Raw genomic sequence first — 16188 nt, forward strand, 5'->3', positions numbered from 1 at the left:
GAAAAATCCCTTCAAAATAGAAAGGTCTTTCTGCAATCCGTCTTTGTACAAAGGTGGAATGAAAGTAAAAGCAGCAGAAGAAAACTTCTGTGGCCAGCTTTAGTCCTGGTCCATAAAATCTCCATCCCCTTGAAATCTGATGGAGAGAAAATTGCGAGGCAGCCTTACAGTGCTGATGGCCTTGCGCAGTTCAAGCCGCTGAAGTAAGTCACCTGGTTTCATCCTTGCAATGTGCTACACAGCATTGCACCCTCAGCCCTGAAAAACAGCTGCAAAATGGTTATCCGCCTAATGGAAAAGAAAATGGAGAACACATGGAGCAGATTAATAAGGAAAAAATTAGGCTGATTTTTCTCTTTCTTCTCCTGGCATGGTTCCACGTACCTTGATGGAGCTATTCATGATTTGTGCTGCCATGCAAGCAGCACTGGGCATAAAAGATGTAGCTTAGCAGAGTAGGGCTAAGGTAAAGGAACGATGGGTGTTTCAAGTGTACCGGATGGTTTGGGAAAAAGATAAATAAGGGGAGGGAAGAATGGGGAAAAACTGCATTCACTAAAATTGCTCCTAAAATATTGTTTTTCTTTTCTCTCCAGTAAGAAAGCAGCGAGCAGGGCCCCATCTGCCCCCTCTGTAATTTGGCGGCGGGGTCCCCAGGACGGTTCCTCGGCGGTGAAGGGCCCCAGGCTGCGGAGGAGCAGCACCTACATCCCAGGTAGGGGGGCTCCCCGGAGAGAGGCTTCTCTCTTTTAAGTGGCAAAGGCACAAAAGTAACGCTCAACTTTGCCGTTGGGTTATTTCGTTTGTTTTGATTAACGACTACCAATAAATACAGTGGCATTGCTGAGGTATAGCAAAGCCTTTGCTTGACTTTCGGGTCATTAATTCCTGCTGATGTGTAAACATGGGAGAAGCCAGCCTGGCCGAGCCCTTGGAGGTGGCAGGATTCAGACCGGTTTGTTTTAGTCCGTTTGACCTGGGAAGCAGGGAGATATCGTAAATAGAAAGCCATCAGGGTATCATTTGCAGAGCTCCTTTTCCTAGCAGACCTACGCTTTAAATCAGTTAATAAACCTTCATCCGCTGGCTCTGGCTCCGCAGGAATTAGTCTGGGCGCTGGCTCTTTTAAATGCATGTGACTGGTCCCATTTGCTTGGGCTGGCGTCTGAGGATTAGGAGATTTGGGAAAACACATTGGTTCTTTCATTCTTTTGTGATCCTCTCCCTTGCTTTGGCTGGGTTTCCACGTGCCCGGTGGGGGAGGATGGAGACAAAAATGTGCAACTTCTCATAAACAGCAAAATCTCCCACTTGCCCCCTGACAGGGATCAAGAGGACTCGTGTACAACAAGCTTGCATCTGACTTACTTTTTTTCTTAGCAGGCCTTTTTCACTTCGTACCATAAAAGGCCTTTGCACGTTGATGTTGAGCTTTTTATTTCAGCTGAAGAGTCGGACTCCATGTTTTATACCGCACAGTTTTATAGCTGCCTTCCTGGCTCTGCCAGAAAACACAGTTGTGCACTCGTTGCTAAAAGTGACAACTGTTAAATTCATCTGAGCTGCTTCTCCAAACTAATAAAAAGGGAAGCTACTGTGCTTATTCTCATCATATAACCGCAATCAGAACTTCATTTCTTCTACTGACCTTTAGCAGAAACCATTTCTTGCACTTCCAGTGGCTTTTGTCATCAGATATTATTAGCAAAAGGAGTCAGCTTCAAGACTGTATGAAATGCTGTATCTGATGTTGTCGTTTGCTCTTTACATTAGTAAATCCTCTTGCACTAACATCCTCTAGGAGAACTGGGGTTTGGGTGGCTTGCAATATTTACCAGCTGTGCTAGCAAAGGACTTTTTGACCTTCATGAGAAGGTGTAATCTAAGGGCCTGGAAGGAGCTTCTTGCCCATCTGGGTCTTGGGATGGCATTGCTCCCACCATCTGTAAAACAAACATACAAAAATGGGTCACAAGCTTCACGTGCTGCCATATGTTCTGCAGTTTCCGTCAACGTAGTCTGTATCACTCGCGATTCCCACAGGCGCTTTCCTGCGAGCGATAACGTCGTGCCAGCCCTCCTTCTCGGGGCTCGGCGTCTTCACGGGCTTCGGTTCCGCTGGGAAAGCGGCCAAGCTTGTAATCAGCGGGTTTTGTGTGCCCCATCAGCAGCTGCAGATCCCCTGGGGTCGGCCTCCTTCCCGCTGCCTTCACGGCAGGGAAGTGTTCCCCTAAGCAAGTATTCTTCTTGTCCATAGTGGTGGAAAAGGGAGTCCTGAGATGTCAACTAGGCGAGATACAAGGTCCACTTGCATCTCTTCGGGGGCCTGCGTCGTCACAGGGCTTTGAAGCTAAGGAGCTGCATCAAGAACAAACTGAGAAAGCCCCGTCTGCGTCTTTCTGCAGGTACTTTGGACACGGCGTAGCCCTTCATGGTGCGGACCCCTGGGCAATGCTTCAGGAGCACTTTGCTGTGATTTGGAAAAACACTAGGTGTCATCATTGAGGTGGGTTTTTTTTCCTTTTTCTTTTTTCCCCCAGCAGTAACATCTGCGTTTTATAACAGACAGTAATGCTGCTGATAGAGTAGTTGACCGTGATCTTCATACGTTGTTCTAAGAAAGCCAGGAAGATTTTCTGAAATCCCTGTCCCAGACAAGTCTAGCCAAGAGTTCAGGTTGGCCAGTAAAAACTGTGTCAGGCTTAGATTTGTTTTTTAAGTGCGCAGAAGGCTATTTTTAAAAGCCTACTTTTGTAGAAAATGAAAACATTATTAAAATACCAAGTGGAATAGAGTTTTTCCTTTATTTGTTTTATTAGCTATCCATCAAGTCTTCTTGAGCCTTTCTTTTTTCTGTTCTCTGTTATTCTTTCTCCTTTCTGCGCCAGTGTCTCCCCCTTGCAGTACTGTGTCCCTAAGACGAAATGGGAATTGCCTCGCTGTGCAGCAAGGCTGTCTTTGAGCATTCGCATGTGACCAGCAGTGCACCTGCACCGCTCGGCCCCCAGGTCCAAGACAAGCTTTCTGTCCCCAAAGAGGGCAGGGAAGTCGCAAAAAGACTGAGGTTTTTAAGAAGGGAACAGAGACAAATTCCCCTGCAAAGAACCGAAGCTGCCCCACCAACTTTCAAAGAAGTTCAAAGTCCCCAGGCAAGAAAATTCTTCTTTTTACCGCTGCTCTGACTTCACTGTCCCCTGCTGAGTCCTCCAAAGCTCAGAGAAGAAAAAAAGGTGTTTTTTTTTTCTTTTTTTACCACAAGAAGGGGTTCATTTTTTTTTTTAACTCTAAATGAGAGGATCCTTTTTCTTTTTCCTTTTCCTTTCCCTCCTGGACATCCCTGGTGCTAACAGTACAAGGATGGAAGTGGCAGCCAGAGATAGACATAGTCAAAATAATAATAATAATAATTTTATCTACTTTCTGCTGCTTTCCCCAGATGTGCATAGTAAAAGAAGGGGTTTTTTCAGTATTCTCCAGGTAGTTATGATTTTTTTTTTCTTTTTGGGTAGCCACTCTTAGCTGCAAGGAATGAGCGAGTTTCATCTGTTTGTGTTTAGGGATTCAACTCACCACAGACTCTTAATCCTTAATTAAATTTGTGCAGGTGTCAGCTGCAGTGGCACCAGAGATTTCCAAATGTTGGCACCCATGCAGTCTAGTCATAACTTTGGTTCAAAAAGCTGTGTAACATCACATTTCTTAAGAGACCATGATGGACTGTGGGCTAGAAGGAATCCCTTCTGCCTCCCCCACCGACGCGGCTGCATCTCAGACCCTGCCTATATAAGGAGTGTGGCTCAAGTGATATCATTTATAAAACTAAACCAAGCTAAACCAGGTCTTAACGGAGTCTAGTAAGTAAATGTGCTGCCTAGGCCAGTTCCCCTTAGCTGACTGGCACAAATCCTGGATTAGACAGGAAGAATATGCTTAGACCATGAAAAAGTGAAGAGTCATCCAGGAAATTGCAGTGCCTAAGGAATTAGCTGTAAGTAAAGGAGATGGCAGCATCCGTGGGAGAGGACGCCAAAATGCTCTAAATAGAAACTGGCAAAATAAAGCTTAGAGATTTGCAAATGATAAAATAGCTTTCTAAGATAGCTTTTTGTTATGGTTAAGTGTAGAAGCAGCTTTTGGGTTGATCCTGTTAGCAGGAGGACATCTACATTGAACAGTGTTACTTGGCGTGATCCTGCGTGTATCTCTACAGTCAGAACCTGGTTTCTAGAGCCATTTCTTCACTCGATAGGTTTTTAAACAGCAATTTTTCACTACGTCTGACAAAGAAGCAGAATTTCTCCACAGTCTGCTTTTCCTCCCAGGCACAAATGACCAGCTGGCAGTTCTCAGCAGCTTGTGCCATCCTCAGGTGTGACTTGGAAATGTCTATCAATAGACCCTCCAAAATGCCAGAAGAATTCCAGTTCTGGGAAAAGGCCATACGTATAGCCCAGGATACCCACTCTGATCTCTTTAATCTCCTGTTCCCACTTTAAGTCGTAAAAGGAAAAGGTAAATTGGGGAATGTAGTTTTCAAGATGACTGCAACAAAATGCTAACATAACTTTGGGAGAAGGTCAATGTTTCTGGAGAAGGAGGGATAGGAAAAAAAATCACGCTTTAGTGTTTCCATTTTGTCCTTTGTTGTGGAGCTGGCCATTTCTTCAATCCTTTGCCTGTATTTCTTTCTCTGATTCAGCTCTGAAAGCAGTCATTAACACTGTGCCTCACAAATCAGTCTTAAAAGAAGAGATTCCTCCACCCAAAATGCATTGTGTACACAGACGTTAGCTCAGCCTTTTCTCAGCTGCACTTTCCCCTCCAAATTTAGCTGACGTGAACTCTCCTTTTCTATTTCTAGTGCTTTGACTCTCTCCACCTGCAGTGCTGACTGTTGCCTCTCAATCCGGTGTCCCAGCTGGAGGCCAAGAGGCGGTGGAGTGAATCCAGCAAATTCACCTGCAGTCCTGGTGATCTCCTTGCCCTTGACCTCCACCGCGGTCAGCACACGCCTGCAGGACTCTTTCTCTGACTCTTGTTTGCTTCACCATCTTCTGTCTGTCTGTCTTTCTCTCCCCGCCCCCCCCCCCCCCCCCCCATTGCTTCCATCATAGTGAAGTAGCTTCCTTTAGCATTAAAAAAGGGTCAAAGGCCTTGTGCCGTGGTCCACTTCCTTTCTGGATGTTTTTCCAGTAAACAATCCCTGCTTTTAAAGTAAGAAGTCCTTTGCGTTCAGCCCTTCTCCATCACTCCCCCACTCCTGCGTTGTTTCTTTACTTGTAGCTGTATCCAGCTGTGCGTGGGAAGAAAGCAGCTAGCTACCTTTAAAGCTGCTCGAGACCCACCTATGAGGAAGAGCTGCGGGAAAAGGGAGACTTTTGTTCCATCCTTTTTTCCTTTATCCTCTCGCCCACCCTGGGAGAGCCCAGGGCTGAGAGCGAGACCTTGGGAAGCTCCCTGGGAAGGTCAGTCTGTGGAGCAACAGCTTGCAGCAGGGTTAGTCCGTGCTGGTTACCACCCACGCGGTCCCCTTCGAACCTTAAAAGGAATAGTATTTTTTTCTTGCTTTTAGCGTAAGCCTCGGGGGGTTTATGGATATATGGCATGGTGACGTGACCTAAGCCTGCCTTTGAGTGGAATGGAAAGATGACAGCAAGCAAACAGATAAATACTGCTTACGGAGCCTAGGAGATGGTTTTTTGGAAGCTCAAAGATCCTTCAGCTATCTTTCCATTAAACCCCTTTCCTCGCTTGGATAGACAGACTATTATTAGCACAAAGGTACAGAGTCTTCTGCACCTATTACAGAAGGGCTGCTCATAAATCTTGTTCGGTTCCTTGCGAGCTGATGCCGTTTCTCAGTAGAGCAATTTCATTATTGCCCCGCTGGCTGTTGCCTGTGTCTCTGGCAGTGTGAGGTGGGTGTAAAACGCTGCCCTTGCGATGTGGTATCGTTTTGCATTCCCTGTGTGGATGCATCCCAGTGAACGTGCAGAGCAGCAAATGGAGAATCCCACCCCCTGCCTACACACGGTCTTAGATGAAGAATCAAAACTACCTCCAGCGCGTATATAAATAGAATTGCCCATAAAATCCCAACAACGTTAGCTTGCACAAATTGTGTATGCCAATCATTCTAAAAATTCTTTCCAAGCAAGCAAATCCTCCATAAATCTAAGAGATAATCAAATACAATGTCTTGTGGTCACTTTACACCTTCAGTGACCCCATCAAAGCATGCCAGGGCTTTGCCAAAATCCATGACTCTGTTTGCAAACTTTAGCTGTTCCAGAAAGTTTGTGCACCTGATGCAATGTTCCTTTATTAAAATTCTTGCTTGTGTTAGTTCCTGCTTTTTATTTAGCCAGGATCAAGCTGGGTTTCTAGCCAATGGAATAAAACTTAATATGAAGAAAGGTCATTACTGGAGCGACACAGCATTTATCTCATCCTTAGCTGGAGAAATTGATGCTTCCCAAAGAAGTTTATGACTTTTCCCTCTTCCCCATGAGTAGGTTATTCCCAATATTTAAATGTTTCAAGCATTATGCTCAATGTTATGAATTTTTAAGACAAAACGCAAACATAAAATTACTCAAGGCCATTCCCTTCTGAAAATAGCTGTCCTCCAAAACTGATAAATGCATATAAAGGGTAAGTGTGTATTTATTATTCCTGATAACGGATACAATAGGTTCTAGTTTTACTGAAGCTTTAACTGAAGCTTGCAGCACCTCACAAGGTATTTGCCAGACTTTTTGTCTCGGGCTTAACAATAGCTATTCACTGCTGAATAATTGCAGCCTTCTGCGGGGAAGTTGCAAGGCTGTGTGAAAAGAGGCAGCCCCGGTTTTGCTCCTAGGAACAAGTGCACGTCCCAGCCGGCAGTGGGCACCGACTCTTGCTGGTCTCAGCAGATAAACCGAAATGTTCAGCAGAGGGCGAAGGGCTCTCGAAGGCAGCAGGGACCAAATCACGGTGCACCGGCCGCACCAGGGCACCGCGAGGTTGGCCAACCACCACTAAAGGTGCGGGCTGAAACTCAAGCTGTTACAGCCTCTATGCTTCAGTTTAGACTTCTTTTTTGGGAGTTGGCGGTGGGGATCTAACTGTGCTCGAGCAGGTAGGGATCTCACGATATGTTTTCTCTAAACTTGGTTTCTCCTACAACAAGACAAGTTGTGTTTCAAAGACTTGTTCACCACTTTCCCATTCTGCTCGTGCTTTCATGAGCAGTTCAAACACCCTCTTACAATTAACATAGTTCCCTTGTCCCAGCTACTCTGAAGTTTCTTCCAAATTTCAGGCCTCTGATCGCTGTAGGGATTCTAATTCCCAGTCTTAATTTATTCTAGTCTTCCTCTCAGCCGAGAATAACCCCCTAATTATTTATCATAAAAAAGTGATAAATATATTTTCTGCATTCACAGTGTCAATGGGTTATGCAATACTTTCAGTTTCAAAACTTACCCCTAAGTTCCTGTGGCCTGATACTTCTCTTTTTAAAACTGTTACAAAGACTTGTCCGTTTCTTTGAAATTTCCTGATTGAGAGTTTCTTAGCAGGTTTTTTTTTTCCACAGTTATCCCCATTTCCTGCAGTTTAATTAATAGCTTCCCATGTAGTACCGTATCTGATGCTTTCCTGAAGTGCAGAGAGATAAAATCTGCTTCATTTCCATAGTCCTGCAAATCAGCTTTCCTATCTAGGAGAGCTACGAAGCTAGTCCTGCAGCGCCTGTTTTCAGCAAGCATATTAAATCTTGCACTATTTTTCATTCACATCCACCTCTTCCTCCTTTGTATCAAAAGCCTCTTTGGTGCTCTGCATACTTCTGGGCTTGCAATAATTGTATACAGCCATTAGGCTCACCTTTATTCCCTGCATTTTCTCTTTTTCAGCCTGACTTTATCGGCACCATGTCGAATGACAGATCGACATCCCCGCCTGCTAGAGACGCCCACAATCTTGCGTAATCTCGGATTTGTGTGCCCGTCTCGCCCAAAGCTGCTTCAGCCCAAGTAAGTGGTCCCAGCGAGTTGGGTGAGTGAGTGGGAGTTGTCCCCAGTGAGTGGGAGTTGTCCCCAGCCGGAGGAGACCTGCCGTAGCCCTTGAGGCCAAGGAGCACTTGTGCAGGGATCGAGGCGTTCCCAATACAGCCATTTTCCTAGGAAATAACTCATCGTGTTAGCCTGAATGTGCCAGTTGTGCAGATGGGTTGCCCAAAAGGCACAGAAAGATCAACAAGGCCCCGTGGGGAAAGTTGTGTAAAAGCCTGGCTAGACCGACCCAAAAAAACCCCAACCCCACACCCTTGTTTGGTGATCCTAAGGACTGCACAACAGTGGGAAACGTACTTTTTTGCAAAAAGAGAATATCTCCCCTCCCTCCGGCTGTATGTTCTTCCTCCTCGTCTTCGCGCTCCTCCCGAGCCCTTACATCTGCAGCGACAGGAACGAAGCGGCAGGCTAAATTCGTCACTGGAATGAAATGCGAATTTCCTGCCGTCACTCATCCTTTACCTCTTCCTTTCTTGCTGAATAGATAAGGACGTGGTTCACTCGAGAGCTATGTGTTTGGCTCCTGAGCGGCTTGGAGCGGGCAGCCCGAGGCTGCGAGGTTAAGGCAGCGGGACAGGGCGTATTGTTCTCGGCAGTCAAGTTCTGATTTGTGTAAGACGGAAAAAAGTCATTTCTCATGTTGTTTTTTTCCCCTCTCATAATTAGAGCCGGTTCAAAACATTTTTAGAGAAGGGTTTTTTTGAGACATGGAAAATGTGCTCTGCTTTCTCTTTTTGCAACCAGCTTCTTTCATCTTTTTTTTCCCCCCTAAAAGCAGCAATTTTGAAATGATAGTTTGAGTAGCAAAAAACTTAGCACATGTTTTGGCTTATTTATAGGAAGCGTTTTACGATATATATCTATCGCATAGACAATGTGTTATTTTCTTCAATCTATCAATTTTTACCTCTGCCCTTCCTGTCAGTTGAACGGAGATAACCAGTTCTGGACTTAAATTTTACGGGTGGCAAGGGAAGGCAAACAGGAGGCGGCGGGGGAAGGAGCAGCAAATTGTTTTGTGAAAAGCCTCTGGGCCAGAGCCATGCTTTTGTTTGGAAAAAAAAAAAAAAAAGTAGATATGGACCCAGTGACTGTTAGCATTAAAAATAACACGATGGTGGTGGGCCTAAGCTCCAGGTCATATGCAAGCATTAAGGCGTTAGAGCACTTGTTGGGTCCTGCGTCAGCCCGGCCCTGCTAGGGCTGGTGGAAACCCTGCCCGCAAAAGCGAAGCGAAACTATTTTTATCGCAGCTTGCGGGCGTACTTCCCCGGCTCGCGCGGCTGCTGCAGCAGCGAGCGCAGCAAGGTCTGTGGGTTACGGGGCTGCTGCGGGGCTGCAAGCTGCACGAGGTAATACCGAAATATCCCGTTGATTCCCAGGAACCCCGGCCTTGGCCCTTCTCCAGCGGCGCTGCAAACTTGTACAACCGATGGATCGGTTTCCCAGGGGTCTTTATTACCGAGAGACTTTTGACTTCTCAGCAACTGGAACAGTCCTGTAAAATATTCGGAGCATCCGAGATGGTTAAAATAAGCGTACAGTTAGTGTTCCCTGGGGGCTTGGGCCCATCTTCTTTTCCCAGCATCTCCTTTCTGTCGTATCCAGCACAGGGCAGTTGGACGTGAGTCTCTTGGGGCTTATCTCTGTCAACAGGAGGAAGTCGCTTTTGGAAGACATTTAGTGCTACAGCTCCCTCAAAGGCAGAAAATGCCGCTTAGCCACCGGGACAAATGCTTGCAAGTATGTTCCAGGTTGGTCTGACTTATCTCAGACTCTGGGTTGGTTTGGATCTGGCTCCAAAGAGCAGCATAAATGTGTGCTTAACTGAGTTTCAAACATAATTCTGGAAAAAAAGGTGAATACAGGACTCTTAGTTTGATATATACATATATATATGTATCAATGTATTTTTTTAAGCTATATAAAATCCAAGCCTGCGTGTACCTCATGTCTCTCTAAGCTCTTCTGCTTCGCTATCCCTGTCCCTCCCTGTAATACAGGCAACCGGTTGCAGACTGAAGCCATCGTCTGTTTTGCTGCTTTGCAGAGCGCAGATGAGATTTGATAGGTACGTTGCCTTTACATATGGGATACGGTATTCGTTTTATACAAAAAAATGGGTTGTCTTTAGTGTGGTTTTGAAACATGGAATAGTACTGGAGTATCGTTGGTGCGGGGTGCATCAATAGCAGCGTCCCTCGATGGCTGCGGGAGGGCCGCTGGCGCCCGGCATCCCTGGACGCCCTCTTACTGCAGCAGCGAGATGGGCATCTGTCCTGCTCTCCGCCAGCCATCTTCGTGCCGAGGGACAGGTAAGGTGACGGGTCCCTTGTCCTCGCGTTAGCTGCCTCCTTCCAGGGGTCGGACACAGCAGCTAACGGCCCGGAAACGTTGCTCAGCGGACGGATGCCCAAATTGTTCCTGGGTGAGGCGAGGTGATGGGCTCCTGCTGCCCTGTGTTTGCCGACGTTTTCCTGTCAGCTCTCTGCTTTTGTATTTTTAGAAGCGGTATCAGTTTAGAGGCAACACATGTTGGCGAAAGCTTTTCTCTCTTCCCCTCCTCCCACTTTCTTTCTTTTCTTTCTTCTTCCTCCTTTCTCCAATTTCCTAATTGCTGCTTTAATGAGTCTCTAACACGAAGCATGGGCGCTGCTGCTGCTGTTGTGCAACCAGAGTTGCACGTTTGACGTGTACACCATGCCAAAGAAGATTAACCCCCCCCCCCCTTCTGTCACTATCATGTTTTCTTCTAAAACAAAAGCTTAGAGAGCGAGGGGAACCGTGTCACCGCTGCGTGTTGGAGCCTTGTCCTCGTATGCAGAGAAGGGAGGTGCAGGCTAATGCATTGCCGACACTTCGTGTTCCTCCCAAGTCCTGCCAGCTCCTGGTTGTCTGTGGATGGATTATCCCAACCACGAATCCCACCTGGAGCTGCATGGATGCTGTGGGCTGTTCGAGGTGGTCCGTCAAAGTTGGTTGCGTTAGGTCCTGCTCTGCTCGCCGTTGCTTCTCCTCTGCAGAAACTGGCTGGCGTGTTTCTCCGTGGGTGGATGTGCTAAATACGTTTGTAGGAAATAACCCAGGTATCCATAATTTTGATTTATCCAGGTTAGGCCGTTGCCGCCTGCCTGGTAGGAAAGCATAGGTGAGAAATGTCCGCTGCTCGGTTCTGCGCTTCTGCTGCTTTGCCCTCTCGGAAGATGCTGCCGCTAAGGTGTCCTCAGCAGGCCACACATGACTTTGATGTCTCACGTTGATGGAAAATACAAACCCGGAGGGGTGTGAAGGGAGGCTGCCGAGATCACGGGCCGCGCCACCAGCTTTCCTCACCGGCGGCGGCGAGGCCGACTCGCTTGGCCTAGCGAAAGGCAGGTTGGCAGGGGATACGGTTTCCAGCTAAAAATAAACAGGAGTAAAGCAGCCGGGAGGGAGAAGGGCTATTTAAATGTGTCTGTGACTAAACTTAGTCTGGAAATAAGGCGCGGGTTCCTAACCATTAAAACGGACGGGCTCCAGGACAACCTTTGGGTGGGAACAGATGGGGCAAAAAAAAGGCACGAGCATTTCCAAGGTGGAAATTTGACTGGGATGATAGGCTGCAGCACCTGGGGCAGGAGAGGCTTGGGCATGGCGATGCTTCGTTTTTCTTTGACTTCTGGCAGCTAGGGAAGCAGGATGCTCTTCAGTGCCGACGGTGCCTCCAGTCCCTTGTGCTCGTCTTAGTTTATGCATGGCGTTTTGGCCAGAAATACTGACACGGCGCAGGTTTTGCTCTTCTGCTGGTGACGCGCAGAGCTGTGCGACGGCTGCCCTTGCAAAGCCAGCGAGGCCACCGGAGTTTTGCCAAACAGCAGGAGGGACATAAATCATTTTAACATAATTCCCACGTGAATGTACCACTGGTGTGTGTAAATTTGGTACAACTTCTTAAAATGTATAAATATCAGCCTCTTTCTTTCTTTCTTTCTTTTTTCCCCCTCTCCATTCTCCTTTGTCAGTAAGGATTAGATGTATTTTATTTACCGTGGGAATAGCTATAAGTTGCTGCAGTGTTTTTTGTGGGCGGCAGCTAAAAATAAGATCTTTTTGACGTGTTCTCAGATCTCACTATGCACACGGTTGGTTTCAGCTCTTTCCAGAGAAATACAGCCTTAGAGGTGGTTGCAAAGGCCTAGGGAGGCTTCTGTACATGCTGGGTTTTTTCTGTGGATTTACCCAAATAGTTATAAAATCCAGTTGAATTAAGTCAATGCAACATGCAAACTCTGTTTTTTGTTTGTTTAAGTTTCATTCTGTACATTGATAAATGCATTGGCAGAGCTGCTGGTATGGTGGAATTTCACTAGTTTGGACTATATTCATTTTTCCATCAGTTCCCTTACATGGATGCAAAAATCACATACCGGCTTGAATGAAGCGCTTTGGCACATCGAAGGTGGCACAGCGACGTAAGACATGCCTGCCCCGTGAAAAGGCTCTGTGTAGCAGCACTTGACTGTGTTACCCATGCTGGTATGGATAATAATAATAATTTTGTGATGGCTCTGGTGTCCGGGTGGCCCCGCAGAGCGCTCGTCCTGCCGCAGCTTGCACGCGCTCCCTCCCTCGCTAAGGCAACGCGCTATGCTGAAGATTAGAGGCGAAGCTGCGTCTCCACTCCCGTGATGTGCGTTAATATAAATAACCGCAAGGATGGCTCTGAAGGTCTAGGTGTTTCCTTGCCAAGCCCCAGGTAGTTGGTGCTGGTGGTGTAGGTCAAATGTAGCTTGAGGACGTCACTCAGCATGCCCGTCCTCTGCAGCCGCTGGACTGTAATTAAACCTCGCCAAACCTCTGTGCACAAACCATTCCCGGTTGCTCAGGAAAAGGAAACTTAAGCAATACACGGGCGGCCCTTTCACCCTCGCAGCGGGCAGGAAAGCACCTGGAAGTGGCCGAGGGGCCTGGGCGAGCAACCAGGTTCTGGACGTGTCTCGGTCGAGCCATAAGGCACATGCGTTTCCTTCGTTTACAAAATTCATCAGAATTTTGGGGGGACATGATAATAGTAAATATTACTTTTTCTTCAGAAAGAAATGCATTATTCATGAAAAATCAAAGAAGGGTCGATAAAGAAGAAAGCGGGAGGTAAAGATGACCGTAAATCCTTTTATAACTCGGAGAGCTTTAGCGGCTAGCTCCCTGAAGTGGGAAGAGCCATGCCGCAAACGTCTTCCTCCAGCGAAAGTCACAGGCTTAAGAGCCGGGATGACCACCAACATCACGAGTGCGCCGCATGCAGCGGAGGCCTGAGGCTACAGAAATTAGCAATGCAAGAAAACGTGTTTGGTGGAAAAAATGTGTTGATGAGAAGTGGAGAGCAGATCATTGAGGCTGAACTGCAGCCACCCGCTAGCTGCGAGTGAAAGCAAAAGCAAAAGTAGCTGCGTAGTACCACTATAGCTTGGAGTTCAGCATCTCGGCATACAGGAGGCTAGCGTTAGGTTAACTACTGTCTAAGGAAGAATTATTTTATTGTGCATTGTTAATCTGTTCATAATTTATGGGCTGTTTTTTCTGTGGCTTGTTGTCTTTCACAACTGCAGCTGATTTCCCGTGTCTGTGTCAGAGATCTGGCACCTAGGGCATTTCATTAGCATTCGAACAGGACTGAAGTGCCTAGGTCCTTCGGAGATGGGCTGTATCTGCAAGGCTAGCTGACTACTGTGTTAAATTAATTCCCATGCTCCTTCCTTCTGCATTCAGAGGGAAAAATGCAAGCTCTGTCTAAAATACAGTCAGGGCAGGAAGAGTAGGGTCGTTGTAGTTCTTGTGGCTTGATACTGAGGTTTCTCCTCAACTTGCTATCTTTTATGTCATTTTTTCAGCCCTAATCAAAAGCTTTCTCCAAGAGGGGAGAGGCATTCGACAAGTGACCAAGAACGGAGAGATCTCCAGCTAAAGAGCTGTCTACAGTCTCCTTGCCTAGGCTCTGGAGGCTGCATTTCTCCAGTGGAAATGATGGGTGGGAAATGGGGGGTGATGATAGACAGCCTTGAGCTGGGAGTCGCGTTGGTTGGGGGCAACGGGTAGGTACCGAGCGCAGCGGCCAAGCGCCTCCGGTGTCACCACAGCATCGCTATGGCTCAGTTTGCTGCGGTGCCTGCGAGCAAAAGTCTCTCTGCAAGTTTTCCCTTAGTGCCCATGAATGAAAGTAGCGCAGACTTGAGATGATGCATGTTCAGATAACTCGAGCGAGCTATTCCTCGGCACAGAAAAGCTGAAGGCTTTTGGCCAGCTGGAAGCAGAAAAGCATATATATATATTTATGTGCATGTTCATTCATGTGGCTAGCTGGTATTCTAGTCCAAGTGTGCCGGTAGGACCGCAGACCTGGGAACTGAGAGCAGATTTCGACCCAGGCGGCCGGCACAGGGACGCGCTGACCTGGGAGGCGTCACGTGAGCCGCACCAGGGAGTGGGATCCCGGAGCTTTCTCTACTGAGTGAAGCAGCCTGAGAGTGACCTCAGGCCCTTGTGACACAATGAAAAATCCCTGCCGTGGGGAATTTTTACCTCCGTGAATTAAAATCATGTGAGAGAGCCTGGGTATGTAATGGGGATTTTCAGTTTTGCCTGATTAGAGATGCTTAATAGGAAAAGAGCGGAGGACGTGGTTCAGCTACATTAGCCTGGGCTTTATACTTTTTATTTATTTATGTATTGAGATGAGCTTGGCGTGCCGAGGGGACCAGGGGCCGCGCTGCGGGGCCAGGGGTGGCGAAGGACTTGGTGTGGCCCTGGCGTACGATAAATAGGCATTTGGACTTGCCCCTCTGCACTTTCTTCTGCTCGGCAAACCCCTGTGTGAGGGAGGGCTTGCAATTCTCTGCGACTGCCTAGTTGCTGGGACTGTTTGATCAGGTGCGCGTTGCTCTCGCAGCCACCTCTGCTTGTGACCTCCTTTAACCTCAAGCCTCACCTAGCTGTAAAAAAGAACAAATAGCTCACCACGAAACTGCAGCGGTATCGCTTCACCTTCCCCCGTTCCTCCCTCGGGAGAGGCACCGGTGGTGCCGGCGGTCCGTCAGGCGGAGCAGCGTGCTCTCCCAGCAAGCCGGTCCCGCTCCGGGCCGTGGGATTGCCAAGCTCGCGCCGCCGCGTTAAACGGCTGCTCTGCTGGTGGGCAAATGCCTTCTGTAACCCTTTCCACCATCCGATCAAGCGTCACCTTAAAACCGGTTTGATTTGTATTCACTCCTCCGGGGATGCTGTGCCAGACGCCTGCCTTTCCTGCCGGCGGCCGGACCCTGCGGGTTTCGGGGGAATTCCACAGGTTTATTCAGGGCCACTTTATACCTGTTAGTTCTTGTGCCAACATTGCCTCTCGGCTTAAATGGTTCTTCTGCCTTGCTGGTGTTTTGCCACTGGGATGTTACGTCCTTGTTGGTCCTTGTGTTATTCTATGTTAAATAGACCAAGTTTTTCTTTTTTTCTTTTTTCTTTTTTTTCTTGTTTTCTTTTTCCTGTTTTCTTTTTCTTTTTCTTTTTTTTCTTTTTTCTTCTTTTTTTCTTTTTTCTTTTTTTCTTTTTTTCTTTTTTTTCCTTTTTTTTCCTTTTTTTTCCTTTTTTTTTTATTCTTTAAGACGGGTGTCATCCTGCTGCAGTTGCAGAGACAGGTCGTTGGGCTGTGTGGTGCACCCGGGTGCATTACGCACGGGGGTGTATCAGTGCACTGTGCACCCAGGTGCATTGTGTACCTGGGTGTACCGGTGGATTGTGCACCGGTGTGTTGTGTGGCGGGGTGTCCTGTGCACAGGGGTGCACTGCGCACTGGGGTGTCCCCCCCCCCCTCCCCTCAAAGCAAGAGTGGGCCCAAATTCCCTGGGGCAGGGGAGCAGCAGCGAGGCGTGGCGAGCCCGGTGGCCCCCTTTCCTCCCCCGCCTCCTGCCTTTCTTGCAGGTGCGCTTTTTCCGTAGGAGGCGAAGGAAAAAAAAACAACCAGAAAAGGCAAAAGGAGGGCGCATTTCGCTGCTTAAAAAAAAATAAAAAACGGGGGCGGCCCGCGCCGGTGCCTCCGCACCGCGGCCCAGCGCGGGCGGCTCCGCCGGGCCCGCCCCTCCGCGCCGCCCCGCCCCTCCGCGCC

At 47.8% G+C, this 16188-nt stretch overlaps 2 long non-coding RNA genes across 2 annotated transcripts; one reads left to right on the forward strand and one right to left on the reverse strand.

Moving 5' to 3' along the window:
- The first annotated feature begins 603 nt into the window (after positions 1-603).
- On the forward strand, positions 604-8020 carry LOC135328149 (uncharacterized). Its single transcript, XR_010388885.1, has 3 exons — positions 604-715; positions 2406-2506; positions 7902-8020. It is a non-coding gene; the product is annotated as an uncharacterized LOC135328149 (long non-coding RNA).
- A 1477-nt stretch (positions 8021-9497) lies between these two features.
- On the reverse strand, positions 9498-16164 carry LOC135328150 (uncharacterized). The gene is made up of 2 exons (XR_010388886.1): positions 15054-16164; positions 9498-14340 (listed from the first exon to the last, which is right to left on the reverse strand). It is a non-coding gene; the product is annotated as an uncharacterized LOC135328150 (long non-coding RNA).
- Positions 16165-16188: the final 24 nt, after the last annotated feature.

This window comes from Dromaius novaehollandiae, chromosome 4, assembly GCF_036370855.1.
Source record: "Dromaius novaehollandiae isolate bDroNov1 chromosome 4, bDroNov1.hap1, whole genome shotgun sequence".
Lineage (NCBI taxonomy): Eukaryota > Metazoa > Chordata > Aves > Casuariiformes > Dromaiidae > Dromaius > Dromaius novaehollandiae.